The sequence below is a fragment of the Scyliorhinus torazame genome, chromosome 17 (assembly GCF_047496885.1).
Source record: "Scyliorhinus torazame isolate Kashiwa2021f chromosome 17, sScyTor2.1, whole genome shotgun sequence".
Taxonomy (NCBI): Eukaryota; Metazoa; Chordata; class Chondrichthyes; order Carcharhiniformes; family Scyliorhinidae; genus Scyliorhinus; species Scyliorhinus torazame.
This window is the reverse complement of record NC_092723.1, coordinates 39,191,221-39,212,417: the sequence shown is the minus strand read 5'-3', so window position 1 is coordinate 39,212,417 and position 21,197 is coordinate 39,191,221. Positions and strand designations below refer to the sequence as shown.

The 21,197-nt window shown below is 42.9% G+C and overlaps 1 long non-coding RNA gene across 1 annotated transcript in view; it reads right to left on the bottom strand.

Annotated features, from left to right (window-relative positions):
- Positions 1 to 241: 241 nt before the first annotated feature.
- Positions 242 to 21,197, bottom strand: part of LOC140393524 (uncharacterized) — a 56,386-nt gene continuing 35,430 nt past the window's right edge. The window contains exons 2-3 of the long non-coding RNA XR_011935645.1: positions 10,044 to 10,245; positions 242 to 1,172 (exon numbers count right to left, since the gene is read on the bottom strand). This is a non-coding gene — a long non-coding RNA (uncharacterized lncRNA). The remainder of the gene's footprint in view (positions 1,173 to 10,043; positions 10,246 to 21,197) is intronic.

The following is a 21,197-nucleotide window of genomic DNA, read 5'->3' as shown; positions in this document are numbered from 1 at the left end:
TGTAGCCTTTGAGGAGAATTGATTGAGGTCTTTGAAATAATTAAAGGATTAAATTTGTTTTAAGTGTAAAGACTATTTCAGTCAGATGGCTTAGTGAAGGCCAAGGAGGAAAACTACAAGATACCTAATCATTGAGTTCAGTTTCATGGACAATTTTAAGGTGTTACCTTTTATTGCCACGGTCAAATGATGTGTAAATTATTTTTACTTTCGGGGTAACTTAAATAACCAAGCAGCAAGCTTTTCAATTTACAAATGAAGAAGGTTGGTTTATTTCTCAGACATTTGCCCCAAAGTTCAACAAACACATTGGGCTGGATTTTCCGCCCAGCGACACCAGAATCAGGAAACATGATCAGGCAGAGAATCGTGCGTCCGCCGAAAATCGAGGTCAGCACCCAACAGAATGCCATGCTCCCGTGCCTCAACAGTGGCGTGAATGTGTTCAATGCCGCATGCCGCCGTGGGCATGCAAATTGTACAGTAATCGCCATCGGCATATCATTTCCGGGCACCCCGCAATGCTCCCCCTCGGTCAGGAGAAATTACTCATGGCGAGATTCACTTGTGGTATTTAAAATCAGGAAACAGGCGCCTTGGCTGCGAAGGGAGAGGAAAGGAGTATGAAAAATGTCCAACATCGCTATAGTGTGGTGTTAACGGTTGTGCTGTTGGCTGGGGAGTTTCTGCCAGGGCCAGGGAGAGTAGCGGGGGTTGGCCAGGAGGTGGACAGTGGGGTCGAAGTGGACGGGTATTGACTACCGTTGCCGCAGTCTGCAAAGCAGCCATGCGGCTGTGCATGCCGCTGACTGTCCACTGGGAACTTTGCACCATGGGTCATATGGGTGCCTCCCTAGGCCACCCCCTAGATACCCGCTGGCCCCAGCCGACCCATCAATCAGATCAGCATGCTCCAACGCAATCAGTGCCATCTTCTTAGCTGAGATGAGGGTGTGTGGGGAGTAGAGTTCCTATATGCAGCTCCTTCATGTCAGGCTCTCCAGTGCCGATCCTGACCCTGGCGAATCACATGCAAGCATTCGTTGGAATTGCATTAGTTCCACCTGGTGACTGTGCTAGCCCAATAGGATGTCCTGAATCATTCCGGGACCGGCGGCACTTTCGGGATCGTAGCACTCACGCGATTCAATCCCAATGTCAGCACTTGATCTCTGAAATGGAGAATCGAATAATAATAATAATCATTATTAGTGTCACAAGTAGGCTTACATTCACACTGCAATGATGTTACTGTGAAAAGCCCCTAGTCGCCACATTCCGGCGCCTTTTCGAGTACATAAAGGGAGAATTCAGAATGTCCAATTCACCTAACAAGCACGTCTTTCGGAACTTGTGGGAGGAAACCGGAGCACCCGGAGGAAACCCACGTAGACACGAGGAGAACATGCAGACTCCGCACAGACAATGACCAAAGCCGGGAATCAAATCTGGGTCCCTGGCACTGTGAGGCAGCAGTGCTACCCACTGTGCAGTCGCATGACTCACCCACACTATCAAACACACACACACAAACTTGATACAGTTGATGGCAAAACAGTAATTATAAAAATGGAATTTAACTCGATCTCTATTGTGGTGCACCACTGATGTTTTATCATCAAGTTGTTATTTAGCTGAAATGAAGGTCACGGAAATGCTGAGTAGTGGTTATGGTTCCTAGAGTTGATCTGCCCAGAAGTAATTCTCAGAGGTCTGCTTGAAGATGGAACAGATTAGTGCAGAGAGAGAGAGACTTAGCCTCGGATTTTCAGGCCATTCTCACTGGCGGGATCTTTTGAGGTGCATAAAACCAGAAACCCTGTTGTTGACAACAGTGGGACCACTGATTCTGCCACCGGCCAATAGGGGGGGGGTGCACTGCCACTGTGAAACATGCGACGGGCGGGTGACAAGAAAAATCCCACCCAAAGTTTGTCTTTTGAGATATAGTCGGTAGTTACCATGCTGCTTAACTAGCTGCGGCAGTCGATGGCTTTACCTCTTTCTCTCTCTCTCTCAAATTGAATTCTTTCTACATCTCTGAAGATGTCTCTGAAAAATAGTTTACATTTTCTGCTACATCTTTATCAGGGAACCAACATGGCCGCTGTATCATGTAACCTCACATCAGTGTCAAGTCATGGTCCCAAATAAGGGATTAAGTTGACAGTCTGAAGTTTTCTCCCATCTGTGGATTTTATTTTAGGCCTTTAGATTTGACAAGGTAAGTTTGCATTTTTACAGAGAAGGAATTGAGGTAACTTTGCTATCTCCTAGCCAAATCACAGCGAGTCAATGACAGAAAAGATATCTTTGTTCTCTGGAGAGATAAGATGCTTTGTATGGTATAAGGGCTGAACAAGAATGAATGTGTAACTCAGGAAATGGCACTGCCCCCCATGGTGATGTAGAGAGCCACGTTATAGTGGAGTGGGTGGAAGATTCTGGAAGCAGTCAACATGGAGATAGCACCAAAGCAAGACTATACCTTGGGGTTGTATTTAGTTATGAGTTGTTAGTTAACACTTAATGTTCAATCATATCAGCCTCCAGACCGCTCTGGAGACACCAAATAATTTGTACAACATGGTGACAGTGAATGATAAAATCCAGAATTTCAAAAACATGAAAAAGGGGAGAAAGTGCAGTCAGATCTGTGAGAAGTACATCTAAATGGAAGACACAGGGTGAGATTGCCTCAAAAGTTTCATTGCCAGACCCGATCAGTGACAGAGGCAGAGTCAAGGGACCTAGCCTGATCAAAAAAAAAAGCTGAACAAAATTCAAAGACAAGAAAAGGCTGACAGACAAAAGAGAAATCCACAGGACAGTTGAGGACGCCAGGGAGGTCTGTTGTGAACACTCGCAGCTTGTTGAGTCAAAGGACTTACAGGGATGAGCAAAATACAGTAGAATGGCAGAAATGACCTTTTGGAATAAGCAGTGATGAGGATCAGCTCTTGGATTTCAGAATGCAGCTGGAAGAAAGCTTCATAATGCACAATGGCCGAGCTCAAATTAATGCATTAAAAAAGTTTTAAGACTGAAGGAAGAGCTTAAAAAAATCAACTTCCTCAGATTTAAAAGTTCAATCGATGGCTCAAACAATTTTTTTTATATGTTTGTTGCAGAGAAAATAAGGTTTAAAAAATGGCTCTGTCATAGCAATGTGAGTCCACTGAAACTATCAAACATGGGAAGAAAAAAAAGAGAGGACAAAAAAGTTACAGAACAGCCATTTTTAAAAGGGCAACAGCATTTTAGCCATGCTCCCAGTGTGGAAAAACAGACAGAGGTAGCAAAATAACATTACTGGAGCAATTTAGGTTAAGGCATGAGCCAAATCACACACAAAACTTGGTGTCAGGGAGAAGAATATTTTTAGATAACAGCAGTACATCAGGATTAAGTATGAAATCAGAAGTACTAGTTAATATGTTTTCATACTTGGTGTATTTGTGGATGAGGTCACCCTAAAATAGGGATGGATGAATCCTCAACCACATTAGGTGAGATATTAATTGTGCAAGCATAGACCTTAAATAAAAGGCCCAGAACATCCCCATATAGCACCAAAAAGACAGGGAGACCCATGGATGAGGGAGACAATACCTAAGCTAACAACAAGATGGTTGCCGACAATGTCAATGCAATGAAGTAGACAAGCTGAAAGGTTTAGTGCAGAAGAAAGAAGCCAAGAAGCAGCTTTAAAAAAAAAAAAAAATTGTTCATTGGCCGTGGGTATTGCAGGCTGTGCCAGCACTTATTGCCCATCCTTATTTGCCCTTGAGGGGGCAGTAAAGAGTCAACCATGTTGCTGTTGGTCTGGAGTCACATGTAGGCCAAATCAGATAAGGATGGCAGATTTTTTTTCCATAACGGACATTAGTGAACCAGATGGGTCTTTACAAAAATCGACAATGGTTTCATGGTCATCACTAGACTTTTAATTGCAGATTTCTTTTATTGAATTCAAATTTCACCATCTGAAGTGGTGGGATTTGGACCTGGGACCCATCTGGGTCTCGAGATTATGAGTCCAATGACAATACCCCTATGCCACCGCGTCCCCTTGAAAGACTTAAAAATAAAACTTTCTGAATATACCAACACAGTACCCAAACTGCAAAGCAGGTGGGAGAGAAGAGCAAGCAGATCGATGGCTGTGGATACAAGCTATCTGATGATAGCTATCTGATGATATCCTTCTCGATTGACAGTCTCTTTGAACAAAATTTCTGCCCGATCCATCCATTCCTCTACTCCTCGGCAATTCTCTTCAGAATCAGATAATTTAGTTCAATCTGACCACAGAGACCCTTGCAATTCTCCAATACAGGAACATTGGTGATCACAGCTTTCAGGCAGTCAAATGCCTGTTGAAAGTCCGCTGTCCATTGGAATTTTTTAGGTTTCTTTAGCAAGCCCTTCAGTGAAGTAATCACGCCACAAAACTTTTGACCAAAGGTTTGATCAAATTCATTCATGTTAAGAGATCGCAATGCCTCCCTTCGTCTTGAGGATATCGGAAACTCCTCAAGGAAAGTGATTCGGGCTTCTCCAAATTCACTTTTGGCTAGGTTCATCACCAAACCCGCCACCTGAAGTCAATCGAAGAACTCCATACGATGGTTTAAATGTTCTTTCCATGTCTGGAAGTTGGAAATAAAAGCAGATTGTCCCACTTTCTCCATGCAATCCTTCAATGGTGGGACAGGATAAGAGTCGGTTCTTGTAACTGCATTAACCTTTCTATAGTCCACACACAACCGTTGGGTATCATCTGGTCTAGGTACCATCACTATGGGTGAGCTTCATTGGCTGCAACCCACTTCAATTATGCCATTCTTCAGCACATCTACATCATGTATAGCCGTTTTAGTACTTCCCAATTTATCTCCACAAACTTGACCACGTGACATCAATAACTCTTTCAGGTCAGTTCGTTTTTCCTCTGGAAGGTAACTTCGCAATTTATCCCAATTTTTAAGAACATCCTCATTTTCCAATTTAATTTGAGGTATGTCAAATTCACAGTCATCTGGATTTGGTTTGTCACTTTGAGTTAGAATCATTAAAACCTCCATTTTCTCTCCTTCCCTTTCAAAATACCTTTTAAACATATTCACATGAAACACTCGGTGAATCTTCCTTCTATCTGGTGTTTTTACCACATACTTCACCTCACTTAATTTCCTTTCAATCTGATACGGTCCACAAAACCTAGCTTTTAAAGGCTCACCTACCACTGGTAACAACGCTAAAACTTTATCCCCACTGGCAAAACTACGAACTTTGGATCTCTTGTCCGCTACCCGTTTCATCACATTTGGTGCAACTTTCAAATGTTGTCTAGCCAATTCACCTGCTCTATTTAATCGTTCCCTAAAATTTGACACGTAATCCAATAGTGTAATTTCCGATTTCTCACCCACCAATTTTTCCTTAATCAATTTAAGTGGTCCTCTTACCTCATGACCAAAAATTAGTTCAAAAGGACTAAATTTGGTAGACTCATTAGGTGCATCCCTAATTGCAAACAATATGAATGGGATTCCTTTATCCCAATCCTCTGGATAATCTTGACAATACGCCCTCAACATTGTCTTTAATGTCTGATGCCACCTTTCTAACGCTCCCTGCGATTCTGGATGGTACAAAGTTGATTTAAGTTGTTTTATTCCGAAGCTATCCATAACTTCTTTAAATAACTTTGAAGTAAAATTTGTTTCTTGATCCGATTGAATTTCTGTGGGTAGTCCATATCTAGTAAAGAATTTAAGTAACTCCTCCACAATCCTTTTAGCTGTAACTTTACGTACTGGAATGGCCTCTGGAAACCCAGTAGACACATCCATTACAGTCAAAAGATATTGATTCCCACTTTTTGTTTTCGTAAGTGGTCCTACACAATTGATTATGACCCTCGTAAAAGGTTCCTCAAATGCTGGAATGGGTATTAAGGGTGCTGGTTTTATCACTGCTTGAGGTTTCCCTATCACTTGACATGTGTGACATGATTGACAACATTTAGCGTCATCTTTACGTAGTCCAGGCCAATAAAAATGTTTCTGGATTTTAGCTTGAGTTTTCCTTATTCCCAAATGACCTCCCACTGGTACCTCATGTGCAACTCGCAACACCTCCTTTCTATACCCTACCAACAATACTACTTGATGAACTTCTGCCCACTTTTCATCCGCCTGCATATGTACAGGTCTCCATTTTCTCATCAAGACATCATTTTTACATAATTCATAATCATCTACCATTTCCGCTGCTAATCTCGCAGTTTTAACCCTCTGCTCTTCCACGAGTTCTCACTACATCAGGAATTTAATTTTTAAACTCCTCCAAAAGTATAATTTCTCTGAGAGCTTCATACGTTTGGTCGAAATGCCCTTATCCACCTATCAAACTTACTCTGTTTGAGCCTTTCAAACTCCATGTATGTTTGACCAAATTCTTTCCTTAAATTTCTAAACCTTTGTCTGTAAGATTCAGGCACTAGCTCATATGCACTTAAGATGGATTTCTTCACCTCCTCATACGTTCCAGATACCTCCTCCGGTAGTGATGCAAACACTTCACTAGCTCTACCTACCAGTTTTATTTGAATCAGTAACACCCACATGTCCTGTGGCCATTTCATTTGTTCAGCTACCTTCTCAAATGAAATGAAAAAGGCTTCCACTTCCTTCTCGTCAAACCTTGGCAATGCTTGGACATATTTAAATAGATTCCCACCAAGCCTACGACTCTCTTTCTCACTATCCTCATCACTACCATCCAACTGTACGTTTCCCTTTACGTCTGCCAATTTTAACTGATTTCATGTTTCATGGCCATTTTCTGAAGTTCAAACTCCCTCTCTTGCTAAACTGCAAAAATGGCTGACCTGACCTATGCTCCACCCATTCTCTAACATCACTGTTTTCTTAAAGGTACATTGCTTAAACATCCATGTCTTAAAGGTACTCTCACATGACACACTTAACAGCTTCTTTGGTCTGTCTTCTTCAATAACCTTTTGCAAACTGTGCTGACGAAAGTCCAAGTTCCAGTTAACATTACATTTCCCAATTTAATAAAACAGTTAAACCACAAAATGAAATGCAGCAAAAGTGTTCCTTGCAAATTGCTGAATAAACATTGCATAAAACATTTTCCTCCTACAAAGGTTTCCACGTGTTTTGGGCAGGTATGATAGCTGGCTAGTTTGAGACTTGGGATGGAATTCTCCTATTTCCCCCACTGACAGGATCAATGACAGCAGTGGTGGGGGCCTTGAATTCAATGAATGGCCGCAAAATCAGATTTATGCTGGCATTTAATGACAGCGGGATCTTCCAATGCTGCCCGCCATGTCAGATTGCGAATCCCGCTGGAGAAACAGATTTGCATCCAGCTAATGGATGCAGATGAAGACCCAACTGTAATCCTCCCCCCACTTCGGATTCTCCACGACGCCAGCAGAAAAACACGCCGGGCCAGAACACGCCTGACCCAATGTTGTATGCAAATGTTGAGGCTTATCCATAGAAGGTCTGGGACTGCCTTCGGAGTTCAGGATGGAAGCGGCCAATGACCCTAGACCATGAAGCACCATAGCAGTGAATGGGGTGGGGAAGCATCTATCAGGTGGATATTCCAGCTTCCTTGTCTTCGAGAAGATCCATCTTCCAGCCTCAGAATATTACTGGAGGTCCATCTTCTCCTGCAATGTTGGGTCAGTGATTTTGGATGCCTCTTCAATATGGCATCTGGTTAGAAGAGTTGGATGCATGCAATGAATCACGCCCCTCCACGGAAGATGGTGCAAAACACAGAGCTGCATAATTAATTACTCTGGGGAACAGAAGATATGGCATGTGTTCTTACTGACCTCCTCTGTGGGAAACATAACACTTCCTTACCCCCATCACAGATTGGAAAATTCCACCCTTGGTCAAATTGTATCAGGGAGGTCATAGCTGATCAATGACCCAAATTTGTTTCTCAATTTTCAATGGCCTAGCATATCAATTTCCAACATGAATATGGTAGGAATGTAAATAATCTCTGGTCTGTTATATTAGAAATAATTGTGGAAGCAGAATTCATAATCACTTTTAAAAGAGAAACAAATAAATATTTGAAAGAGAAATATTTGGACAGAAATGGTGAAAGTGCTTGGTTATGGTGTTGGATATTAGAAATATGGGATAGATTTAAGTGGGTTCAGTTTAGTATTTCTGTGTAAGGGTTAAATCTCGAGTTTGAGTCATGTTAAACAAAGATGTTTGCATGTATGGGGGTTTCTGGATTCAGTTCAAAATGTGTCGGCATTGTGCGGAAAGAGTTTACAACATGAAAAGTAAACATGAGCTTGGAGAAAGAATGAAATGTTGCTTCGCAACCAGGGGCCACTTTAGGAAAGACAGGCCTTGTGATTGTGTTTAACTGAACTCATTGGCGTTGGAGCGAGAAAGCCAAAGAGTGAACAGCTCTCAGCCCTGTGAGAAGCGGGAAAGCCATACAATAGAGTAATGGACAAGAATGCTGGTGGGACTGAAGGAGTATTGTATTATAGTCACACTTTCCATGTTTAATTAACTTTATTTTTGTTGGGCAAAGTTAATTGGCATTCCTGTGACTTTATTCATCCATGTTTTCTGGAAAAAAAAAGGTAAAAGTTAAAGGGCAGGATTCTCTGCCCCTCTGCGCCCGTTTTCTGGTGCGGCGTGCTCCCACCGACAACGGGATGCTCCATCCTGGCAGCTGGCCAATGGGGTTTCCCATTGTGGGCACCCTCACGCTGTCGGGAAATCTGCGGGCATCAGTGCGCTGCCGGTGAAGTGGAGAATTCCGCCGACGGAGAATCCAGTGACAGTCATTTGAGTCAAGGTTCCATTCTGGGACCTTCACGTCCCGTAGTAGCATCTACTGGGATTGTAACAAAAGGGATTAAGATAGGTAAATACATATTTAGTAAAAGTTACACGGGCAGAAGGGACTCAGAGCTTCCTTTTGTGCTGTGTATGTGCATCACCAGTTCAACTTTGGATTGCCTTGTAAAAAGTCCTTCTTCAGATAATCAGTTAAATGGATAAAGCTACTACTCTTTATGATTTAATGTAGTATTCTATGATTTAACATAAGCCTGGATCACGATTATCAAATTCAAATCTGCCCTAAATTGTCAGAATACAATGTTAAATGGAATTTGTTTTGGACTTTTTTCCAATATAGACTATAACACCTGGATAACCAAGGGACCCAAAGCAATCTTTCTTGTGGCTGATGCGTCTCTTGATAATCCGCTTGGTTAGTACAGTGTAATATGATTCATGTTTTCAGCTGACTAGCAACCCTACTTGCCTGTCTGATTAGATTCTATGTGGAGTCCCACTGGTCAATAGAAACAAAAATTGGAAATTAGTTAGGAGCAGTGGGAGCAATTTCAGATAAGCAATTTTCTGACGGTTCATAACTCATTAGTCATCTTCTACATTGTTTGAAATTAATGGGTATATATCAAAGAATCTTTGACTGATTTCTCATTCATTTTTGATGGGTATGAAACACTATTACCCAGTACAAAAATGACCAGATATCTATCATTTACTGATTTTCAATTAATTTCTGAAGTTCCCATTGCCCTACTGAATCAGAGCAGCATCGGGATTCCTGAAAAGAAATGCTTACTGGAGAGAGAATGGTAAATTAGCCAGTAAATTATAGGAAAAGCTTTACTTAAGCAGACATTCTCGGAGCTTTTCACTGTTGAAACACAGCTGATGAGTGAAATCTGAGAAAAAAAATGTTCTATTTGCTGAGAAATTGATTTTGCTTCAGAGTCTGTTTTGATCCGTGTATATGTGTGTCTGTGTATGTTTATATATATATAACATACATATATACACACATGTAATATATTATGTAATAAATCTTATTTATATATTCTGTACTTTATAAATTATATATTCAATACAACATACTGTATATTATAGAAAATAATTTTTATTCCAATTTTGTTGTCTTAAAAAGGAAACCACACACACCATTTGAAAATGGCTGACGGCCCTCTTCGCGTTAGGTCCTGCTGCCTCTTCGGTCTTCCTCGGGTTAGGTCCTGCTGCCTCCTCGGTCTTCCTTGGGTTAGGCCACAGGTCAGCCATGATCTCATTAAATGGCGGGAAAGGCTCGAAGCGTTGATTGGCCTACTCTTGTTCCTATGTTCCAATGGCTGTGCCTCTACCTGTCCTGAAAGAGGGAGGGAATTGTAACAGAGAGTTTGGCGCAACTTGTTTGGTTGATGTGGCGCCGTGGTTGTTTTGCTGGCCATGTGCAAGCTGCGAGATGTGTTGTGCGACATGCGGCAGCGGTAACTGTGTGAGGTTTGTCATGATATTCAGGTAAACATCATAGCACATACACACATACATACTGATGGACAGATGAATGGACCAATCAACACACACAACACGACAGCCAATCACAGGCAAGAGCATACACAGTACAAAACAGGGAACACGACACTTCCTGGGCACTCGAGCAGGAGGCGGCTCAGGGCACAGAGCTCATTGCAGGCCACTCAGACATCCACCATGTGCTGAGTGCCACTACAAGACAGAATTAGGAATAGGTCCACAGAATCAAGGGTCATGATCGAACCTCAGTAAACAGTTTACCAGTGTAAATAGATGTTTGAAATAAAACTGCATTGTACCATTCACAACCGTGTTGGTTCATCTATGTGGCAGAGTACCCAACACTTCAAGGTTGAGGTGACGTTTTGGATGTTGGGTATGAAAATGAAATGAAATGAAAATGAAATTAAATGAAATGAAAATCGCTTATTATCACAAGTAGGCTTCAAATTAAGTTACTGTGAAAAGCCCCTAGTCGCCACATTCCAGCGCCTGTTCGGGGAGGCTGGTACAGGAATTGAACCGTGCTGCTGGCCTACCTTGGTCTGCTTTCAAAGCCAGCGATTTAGCCCTGTGCTAAACAGCCCCTACGAATGGGTATGAATGGGCATTGTGCAGCGTGTGAGGCTAGTGCTGCAACTGATGGGATATAACATTTGGAAATACATTTAGTGATCTTGATCCCTTATGGTAATGACCTTTTTGCAACACTGCTTCAATGCTAGGCACCAGGCACTGATCATCACAGCTGTCCCATGGCTTTCTGAACTTTTTTCTGGTGGCCCTCCTGGGACCTTGTGAATAGATCACAACGCTCCTCTTCTCCATCTTCTGCTCCAAGGCTTTCAGTGCACCATCAGAAAATCTCAAAGGCTGCTCTCTCCCATTGTCAGGCATTATTGAGTGTTCCGTCCTTTAAACTTACTTTTAAAATGTCTTCCAACATGTGCTACACTCACAGGACACCTTTCTTTAAGAAGTGCAGCTGAACTTTAAGTAGTGCAGGTTATTTTAACTCATCTGGCCTCTCACGATTTTGCACCTCTGACCATAAGACCAGAAGAAACAGGAACAGAAGTAGGCCCCTTGGCCCCTCCAGCCTGCTCCACCATTCAATAGGATCATGGCTGATCCGACATTCCTCACGTCCATTCTCCTGCCCTTGCCCTGTAACTCTTGATTCCCTTACTGTTACAGAATCTGTCTATCTCAGCCTTAAATATACATGAGAACCCTGCCTCCACAGCTCTCTGTGGCAATGAGTTCCAAAGACTCTCAGCCCCCTGAGAGAAGAAATTTCTCCTCATATGTTTTAAATTGCCATCCTTTTATTCTGAGACTAGGCCCTCTGGTCCTAGGCTGTCTCATGAGGGGCAACATTCTCTCAGCATTTACCCTGTCAAGCCCCTTAAGAATTGCATATGTTTTATTGAGATCATCTTTTAATAATAATAATCGCTTATTGTCACAAGTAGGCTTCAATGAAGTTACTGTGAAAAGTCCCTAGTCGCCACATTCCGGTGCCTGTTCGGGGAGGCCGGTACGGGAATTGAACCCGCGCTGCTGGCCTGGTTCTGTATTACAAGCCAGCTGTTTAGCCCACTGTGCTGAACCAGCACCTAAACCTTCTAAATTCCAAAGAGTCCCAACCTGTTTAAACGTTTCTCAAAAGACTCTCCCTCAATACTGGGGATCATCCTAGTGAATCTTGTCTGAACCACCTCCAATTAAATAATGTATTTCCTTAAATAAGGGGACCAAAACTGCTCATAGTTCTCCAGATGTGGCCTCGCCAGTACTTTGTACAGTTGCAGCAAGATGTCTCTACACTTAAACTCCAACCCCCTTGAAATAAGAGCCTTCATTCCATTAGCCTTCCTCATTATCTGTTGCATCTGTGTGCCAGCTTTCTGTGTTTCATGCACAAGTACCCCCAAGTCCCTTTGTGTTGCAGCTTTCTGCAGTTTTTCTCATTTAAATGATACTCTACTCTCTTGTTCTCCCTTCCAAAAAAAGCGACTTCACATTTTACCACATTATACTCCATTTGCTAACATTTTGTCCAAATACTTAACCTATCAATATCTCTTTGCAAACTCTTTGTGTCCCTCTTGCAACTTGTCTTTCCACCTATTTTTGTGTCATCTGCAAATCTGGCTACAGTACCTTCACTTAGTTCATCTAAGTGATTAATATATTTTGCAAGTAGTTGCGGTCCCAGCGCTGATCCCTGTGGAACCCCACTGATTACAGTTCGCCAACCTGAAAGAACCCCTCTTCCCACTCACTGTTTCCTACCCATTAGCCAATTCTCTATCCATGCCAATATACTACCTCCAACAGCATGGGCTCTTATCTTATGACAAAACGTTTTATATGAGGTATCTTGTCAAATGCCTTCTGGAAATCGAAATACTGGTCCAGTTATTGGTTCCCCCTTTATCCACTCTGGTTGAGACTTCCTCAAAAAATCTAATAAGTTAGTCAGACGCGATTTCCCTTTCATGAAGCCATGCAGACTTTGCTTGATTACATTATGTTCTTCCAAATGTACTGCTATTACTTCCTTAACAATTGATTCCAACATTTGTCTAACAATAAATGTTAGGCTAATCAACCTATAGTTACCCTCATTTTGCCTCTTTCCCTTTTTGAATAGGGGTGTCACATTGGCAGTTTACAATCCTCCAGCACTTCTCCAGAATCCAATGTTTTTTTGAAAATTACAACCACTGCATCCACCATCTCTGTAACAACTTCTTTAAGGATCCTAGGATGCAAACCACCAGAGCCAGGTGTCCTACCTGCCTTTAGCCCCATTAGTTTGTCCAATACTACTTCAGTGGACTCATTGGTAGAAATTTTTCATAACTCACTGAATTCCTGGAGGGTACCGGTTAGTTTAACATCTATTATTGGCAAGACGCTGGAGTTAATAATCAAAGAGGAAATAGCTCATCATTCAGGAAAGCTGAATATAATCTGACCTAGTCAACATGGTTTTATGAAAGGTAAATCATGTTTGACAAATTTGATCAAATTCTTTGAGGATGTAACAGGGAGAGTAGCTAGAGGGGGACCTGTTGATGTAGTGCATTTAGATTTCCAAAAGGCATTCGACAAGGTGCCGCATAAGAGGCTGGTGCATAAAGTAAAAGCCCATGGAATTGGAGGAAGTGTGTTAGCATGGATTGAAAACTTGCTGTCACATAGAAAACAGAGTTGGAAAAAATGGGTCCTTTGCAGAGTGGAAAGATACAACTAGTGGAGTACCGCAGGGATCAGTACTTGGCCCACAATTGTTCACTACTTACATTAATGACCTGGAGGAAAAAACAGAAAGGTAAGGTTTCAAATTTTCCACTGATATGAAAATAGGTGGAAAAGAATGTTGTGATGAGGATATTGTGATCTTGCATGGGATTTAGATAGATCGATGACTGGGTGAAAACCTGGCACATGGAGTTTAATGTGGGGAAGTGTGAGGTCATGCACTTCGGTAGGAGGAATCAAAAGGCAGATTACCTAAATGGAGAGAGGCTGCAGGAGAGTGAAGTTCAGAGGGATCTCGGTGCTCTAGTACATGAATTCCAAAAAACTAACAGACAGGTGCAGCAGGTAGTTAAGGCAATTATGACCTTTATTACAATGGGGTTGAAGTTTAAAAATAGGGAGATTTTGTTGCAATTGTACAGGGTGTTGGTGAGGCCTCACCTGGAATACTGCGTACAGTTTTGGTCCCCTTGCCTAAAAAAGGATATAGTAACATTGGAGGCAGTACAAAGGAGATTCATCAGGCTACTTCCTGGGATAAGAGGGTTGTTATATCAAGAGAAACTAAGTGGTCTGGGTCTGTATTCGTTGGAGTTTAGAGGAGTGAGAGGTGACCTTATTCAAACATATAAGATCCTGAGGGAGCTTGACAGGGTAGATGGTGAGATGTTTTCACTAGTGGGAGAGTCTTGAACAAGGCGACATAACTACAAGATAAAGGGACGGTTATTTATAACTGAGATGTGCAGAAATTTGCTTTCGCAGAGCATGATGAATCTCTGGAACTCTCTGCCCCGAGGGTCGTAGTGGCTAGATTATTAGAAGTATTTGAAATGGAGGTTGATAAATATTTGATAGATCGACGAACAGAGGGATTTGGGGAAATAGCACAGAAAAAAGGTTGAGGCTGGCATAGATCAGCCATTAATAATATTGAATGGCGGGGCAGGCTGGAAAGGCCTGGTGACCTACCCCTGCTTCAATATCTTGTGTTGTGTTCTCGTGCTGTGTGATAGTATTTAATTCCACCCCTGTATTCTTAAATATTAATGGGATGTTCAAAGTATCTTCCACCGTAAAGACTATAGTAAAATATCTGTTTAACTCCTCTCCCATTTCCTTGTTCCTCAAAAACTATCTCCCCAGATTCATTTCTAAGGGGCCCATGTTCACTTTGACCTCTCTTCCTTTTTATAGATTTAAAGAAGCTCTTATGTATTTTTTAATTCCTCGCTCGTTTGCCCTCATAGTTTATTTTCTCCCACTTAATTATCTTTTTAGTCCTCCTTTGCTGGACATTGAATTTATCCCAGTCTTTGGGGCTATCACTGACTTTTGCCTCCTTAAATGCTTTCTCTTTCAACTTAATACTCTATTCATGCTCAGGCACGCTGCCACTCAGAACCCACTTAGTGTTGGCTGTTCGCTATGTTCAGAGAAATTAACAGGCAGGCTGAAGGCATGCTGGAAGTAACAGGCACAGGTTAATTCCACCTAACACTCCTTGCACCCAGTAACAAGCCCTGTCCAGATTTGACTGCTCTCATTCTAACCTCCATTGTAATCACGGGATCTAGGGATCATGAATAAAACATCAGCATGTAAAATGCAAGATTAAAGATTGGATTTACTTTCTTACAGTAAATTATGGAATAGACTCATGTCACAACAAAAAAAAGTGATGTTGATTAATTCCTCCATCAAAGCTGGGCCCATTTCTAACCACAAAAAGGATTGAAAGTTATCCAGATATATGCAGAAATTGATGATCTACACCCTTACAACACTGGATCCTGTCATGGGATTGCCATTTATTAAAAGCAGTTGGGCAGAGAGATTGGAAAAATAGATTAATATCGTGGGGTTTTTGCTCAATTAACTTCAGCATCCGAAAATAAATTTCAGAGTGTGCTCTGCTTGAAGATTTACTTGTGGTTATTCACTGACTTCAGGAGAGTAAGTCAACAAGAGTTTCTGGCATTGCGAATAGAATATGTCCCATTGAAAAATGCTTTTTTCATTGCTTATTTTTCAGCTTGGTGTGATGATATTTCTTGCTTGACTAAATGTGCCCAGGATGGCTTTTGGGCTTCAACGAGGATGCATACCTTCAATACATCTAAATGGTGCTTTTTGCAAGCCTCCAATGCAAGACCATTGACACACTGTCAATGTGTCACTGGGGCTGGTTTAGCACAGGGCTAAATCGCTGGCTTTGAAAGCAGATCAAGGCAGGCCAGCAGCACGGTTCAATTCCCGTATCAGCCTCCCCAAACAGGTGCCGGAATGTGGCGACTAGGGGCTTTTCACAGTAACTTCATTTGAAGCCTACTTGTGACAATAAGCGATTTTCATTTTCATTTTTCCTTTGGAAACTACGCGACTCTTACACATTTTGGCGTATGAATCTACCTCATTTATATCTAAAACATTCCATTATGAGCTCACTGGGGAGTACCATGTTATTTTATGGTAAGAGGTAAAAAATACAGCCTAGTGGAACTTTCAGAGTTGCAGATTAATTGTCAATGAAATTTCGAATGGAAAGTTCTGACCATAATCCCAGTGTATAATTTCTGACTGAATGACCAATGGGGAATATAGCAGAAGTTTCCAATAGCCTACAGGTAAACATATTTTGCCTCTACATATCTATTTCCTCTCCACTCAGAATCCCACAGATTTTATACTCGTGGTATTATATTCAAAATTTAGTCAGAACAGTTTTGTCGTGGGGAATGCCTGACGGGAACGGAACACATCAATCAGTTCAAGTTATAGCCATTTACCTCTCTGAATATTAACAGCTTCTATTTATGTAATGCCTTTAATGTAGCAACATGTCTGAAAGTGCGATACGCCATTAAAATACTATGCCAGGTAACAAGGTTGCGAGGAGGGTGACGAAAAGCTGGTCAAGTGAGTGGGTGTTGAGGAGGATTTTAAAGGAGGAAAATGAGGTTGGGTGTGAGATGAAGTGGAGGTTGCAGAGATAGGGAGAGGTGAGATGTTAGCATGCTGGGAGTCACGATGTAGCGAGGGAGGAGTGATGAATAAGCAGGATTTGGTGTGGGACAGAATATGGACTTACAGAGCTTTCTTATATTTATGGAAGGTAGAGGATAGAAGTATTAGAGCATTGAAATAATAGAGTCTGGTGTATGGCTAAGCGTTTCAGTGGCAGATGAATTGAGGGTACCGAGGGGAAACCAGGTGATGTTACATAGATAGGTAGTGCTATCTAGGCATTGTTTATGATACAGATGATACGGGTCAGAAGCTCTGTTTTAGGTAAGGTTGTGAACAGTCTAACTTGGTTTGGGAGTATGGCTGGGGAGGAGGATGGAATCGATGGGCGGACGTCTCCCTCCATGGCAGTGGCGGGTTGGTGGCGGGTAGGCCCGGTGAATCTGCCGGGAACCAAAAAGTCAGAAAATTACATTACAATCCTCCTAACGGCGGGTTAATTGCATCGGTCATCCCGCTGACAGGTGGCGCGAATTCCATTTGTGTTTATTTACATCCCATGAACGCTCATTAAGACAGCTGCCCACCGGTGCCCCGTCAGGCTTTCCAATCTTGCGTCACATCAATTGGAAATCACGTCTGCTCAAACCCAATTGAGACAGCCTTCAGTTCACCAGAGTATCTGATGTGAGTGCAACACTGCCATAATGATGCGCCGCTCCTGATGCACTGATCACCACACTGCCAGGGTCAACCGCTTCCTGCTCTTCATCTCCATTCCGAGCCGGTCTTCAGAGACAGCACCGTGATGCTGGGCCCGTGGACCCGCCTGTGTCATCGAGTCAGATCAGTACTGCGCCTGGGGTTGGGGAGTCTCTTTCCGCTCCAGTATCACACAAGAGTGTCTTTCTGGATAGCACTGCACTGTGGGGACTCATACAGCCACTGCAACTAAGGTCCGATGTTTGACCTGGGTGGAGTGCGAGGAGAGGAGAGTGTGGCTGGGTCCAGCTCATAAACAAGGGAGTCAAAGGGATATCACATTGTTTACTGTAAGAGGATGCACAAAGACTCCAGATGCAATGGGCAGAAGTACAAGTTGGACATGGGCGCCTCATGGGTGATAGGTACGGGAGGGGTGGGCACAGGGGGAGGTGGGTGGTTGGATTTGAATTTGGATTTGTTTATTGTCACGTGTACCGAGGTACAGTGAAAAGTATTTTTCTGCAAACAGCTCAAACTGATCATTAAGTACATGAAAATAAAATAATTTTAAAAAAAAACACAAGGTACATAATGTAAACACAGACACGGCATTGGGTGAAGCATACAGGAGTGTAGTATTAATCAGGGGTCAGTCCATAAGAGGGTCGTTTAGGAGTCTGGTAACAGCGGGGAAGAAGCTGTTTTTGAATCTGTTCGTCAATTGAGGAACAGACTTTTTCTTGAGGCTGTTAGCCTTTTTCCTCTCAGTTGCTGACTTTCTGCATGATCCAGTGATGACTGGTGGGCTGGAGAGAGTGAAAAGAGTGTGCTGGACTGGTATGTAAATATGGTGCTGGGACCTTTAAAACCGTCAGCTGAGAGGAGGCGGATGAATCAGCTGCCTGCCTGCCAGCCAGCCAGGAGAGTCAGAGGGGAATGCACCTGTACTTAATTAATGAGGTCCCAAATGCTGAATCAGGTGCGGGTCCCTACCATTCTGGTCAGCGGGACAGGTGATGTCAGAACTGCTCACCCTCGCACTTCGTCTCAAAATGGGAAAATTCCACCTCGTGAGTATGTGCAAAGCATTCCTTCTAAAACTAGTTTCTCAGCTTTGTTTCCCCATTGAATGTTAATTTGTTTGTGACTATCTTAGCTTTTTCTCTACTTTTAGTTTAACTTCCTGAAACTACTTCAAAGGTCATAAAACCTCATTAAATTGCAGGTATACAAACAGCTCCAGACGTGCTGTCTCCTCAGTTAAAATGAAACTAGACCCAGGTTTCACAATTCTAACTCACAAATACAACTTAACTATCTCTATTGCCGAACATGTCCTATGTAAAAATAAATTGTTGTTGAATAAAGAGAGCAAATAGGAAGGAATAGAGAGGGTGAAAGAGAAAAAAGGAAAGATAATTAAAAGCTTTCAATTTTAAAATATTAATTCAAATTATTTTGTGGTTCAGAAATAATCTGATAGTAACAATGGGCGCGATTCTCCGCTCCGGCGCCGGTTGGGAGAATCCCCTGGCGCGCCATTTTCCCCCGCGACGCCGGCCTGACGCTCTCCCGCGATTCACCCAAGCGGCGAGAACGGCCCCGTTGAGTTCTGCGCGGCGCAGGCCGGAGAATCGCCCGGGACACCCAAAATGGCGATTCTCCGCTACACCCGCTATTATCCGGCCCGGATGGGCCGAGCGGCCTCCCCAAAACGACGGCTTCCCACCGGCGCCATCCACACCTGGTCACTGCCGGCAGGAACAGCGCTGGAACGCTGGGGGGGGCGGCCTGTGGGGGGGAGAGGGGGGTTTTCACCAAGGTAGGACTCAAAAGGGGTCTGGCCCGCGATCGGTGCCCACAGATTGGCGGGCCGGCCTCTCTGAAGGAGGACCTCCTTTGCTCCGCGCCCCGCAAGATCCATCCGACATCTTCTTGCGGGGTGGCCTTGGGGAGGACGGCAACCACGCATGCGCGGGTGACGCCAGTTACGCCAGTTATGTGGCGCCGGCCGTGTCATTGAAGCAGCGCCGCTTTTACGCGGCGCCAATGCCCGGCGCGCGCTTACGACGATGCTTTCGCGACACGCCCCCCCCGAGATTCTCGCGGCCCCGATCCTAGCCCATTTTCGGGCCCTGAATCGGTCGAGATCGGGGCCGTTTCGCACCGTCGTGAACCTCAACGGCGTTCACGAAGGCATGGGCACTTAGTCGCGGGAGCGGAGAATCGAGCCCAAAGGCAGTTCTCGATTCATTACTGCAATGTTAGTATTTGTGACAAAATTAGGATGCGCAGGCTACAGGTTCCAATGTTGGCTGGACCGAGGAGGCTCATTTAAAGGAACTTATCAGAAAGACAAATGTTAGGCCTGCCTGTTATTTATTTCTAATATGGTTATACATTAATAACTATTTTAATTGTAGTACTTGCACTCACATTTTGATGTACTGATGAAAATAAGTAAATGATATCTCATAGGTGACAAATATTGATGGTCCTTCAAAAGCATAAAGAATAATACCTCACAAATGCCGCAGGTAAAGTTGAGTTATTAAACTCTCCCACCTAACCAAATAAATTCCTGGAGGTTACCGACTTTAGCCCTATTTGCATTACATCCAAATCACCAATATCCTGAATTATTTTACCAGCGTAATATCAGCCTTCCGCTCGTAAAACTTAGCAATGGACTAGACAATTATTAGAGGTATCAGTATTGCCCCATTAAAGATTATAGAGGTAAAGACCTGCCATAAGTAACTGCTAATTTTCTATCCAATATTGTTTTACAACACGAGTGCCCAGTCTCGTTAATAATTTAGGTAATATATGAAGCAGGTTGGCGGTTCCACCACATTCCACTTTGTCATCACCATTACTCACAACATGTTTATAACTTTCTTTCCACTTCAAGAATTCCACCATGATAAACAGTCATTGCAAAAATGCAGTGTTTTTATTGAATTATTGCCGTTGGAAAAAAGTTACTAAGCTTTTATGAGGTGATTAGTTAGCTGTGTGAATATATTCTGTTTGTTCAATGGGAGTGGATGACTGTGAAATTTTAGTACTGACATTAATTTTGGGATAATGTGAACAGCTATCAACTGCTAAATGCTAATTTGCATGTGCGTATTGTCATTTTTATTTTTCATGTGGATAAATTATCTCCGCGTAATGAAAATAACATGTCCCCGTAAAATAATCTATTGTTTTTCCCGGTGAAATAAAATGCATGGTTGGCAGTTTGAATCTCAGCAGTAGTTGATGTGAAGACATGAATGCCAATTTGTTTGATGAGCTTTGTCAGTTCTGGATGGGGGCAATTAGATGAGGCATCACCGTGTACAAAAATGAAAGATCTCAAATGTTAGTATGCTCCTCAAGAACAATATGCTGATGTTCAGAAATGAGGAGGATTCTGCAGATAATTTAACTGCATTCAACACGAAAAGGTGAAACACGGCGTGGCTCAAATGAAACTATTGTAACACTTGTGGGGACATATCTGATTTTTGATCCTTGGATCGAATATAAGAGTCCCAGTCAGATGCCGAACCTCTGGACAGGCTATTCCAGAGCTGATGCAGACGCTAGACACGACCGTGAGATTCAGAAGGGCATGTCAGCGGCATTCCATCGAGTGCCTAGCCAATTGGAGGAGTCCCAAAGATTATGGGTGCAGAACATGATGCTGATAATGCGTGGCACCGAGGCCAACACTGCAAGGGTGGCGATTGCAGTGGAGAGCCTGAAGCACAACGTCAGTGTCTTGCGTGGTAGTGTCCAAGGCATGGTTCAGTCTGTGGTGACTATGGATGAGGGCCTCGGCTTCATATC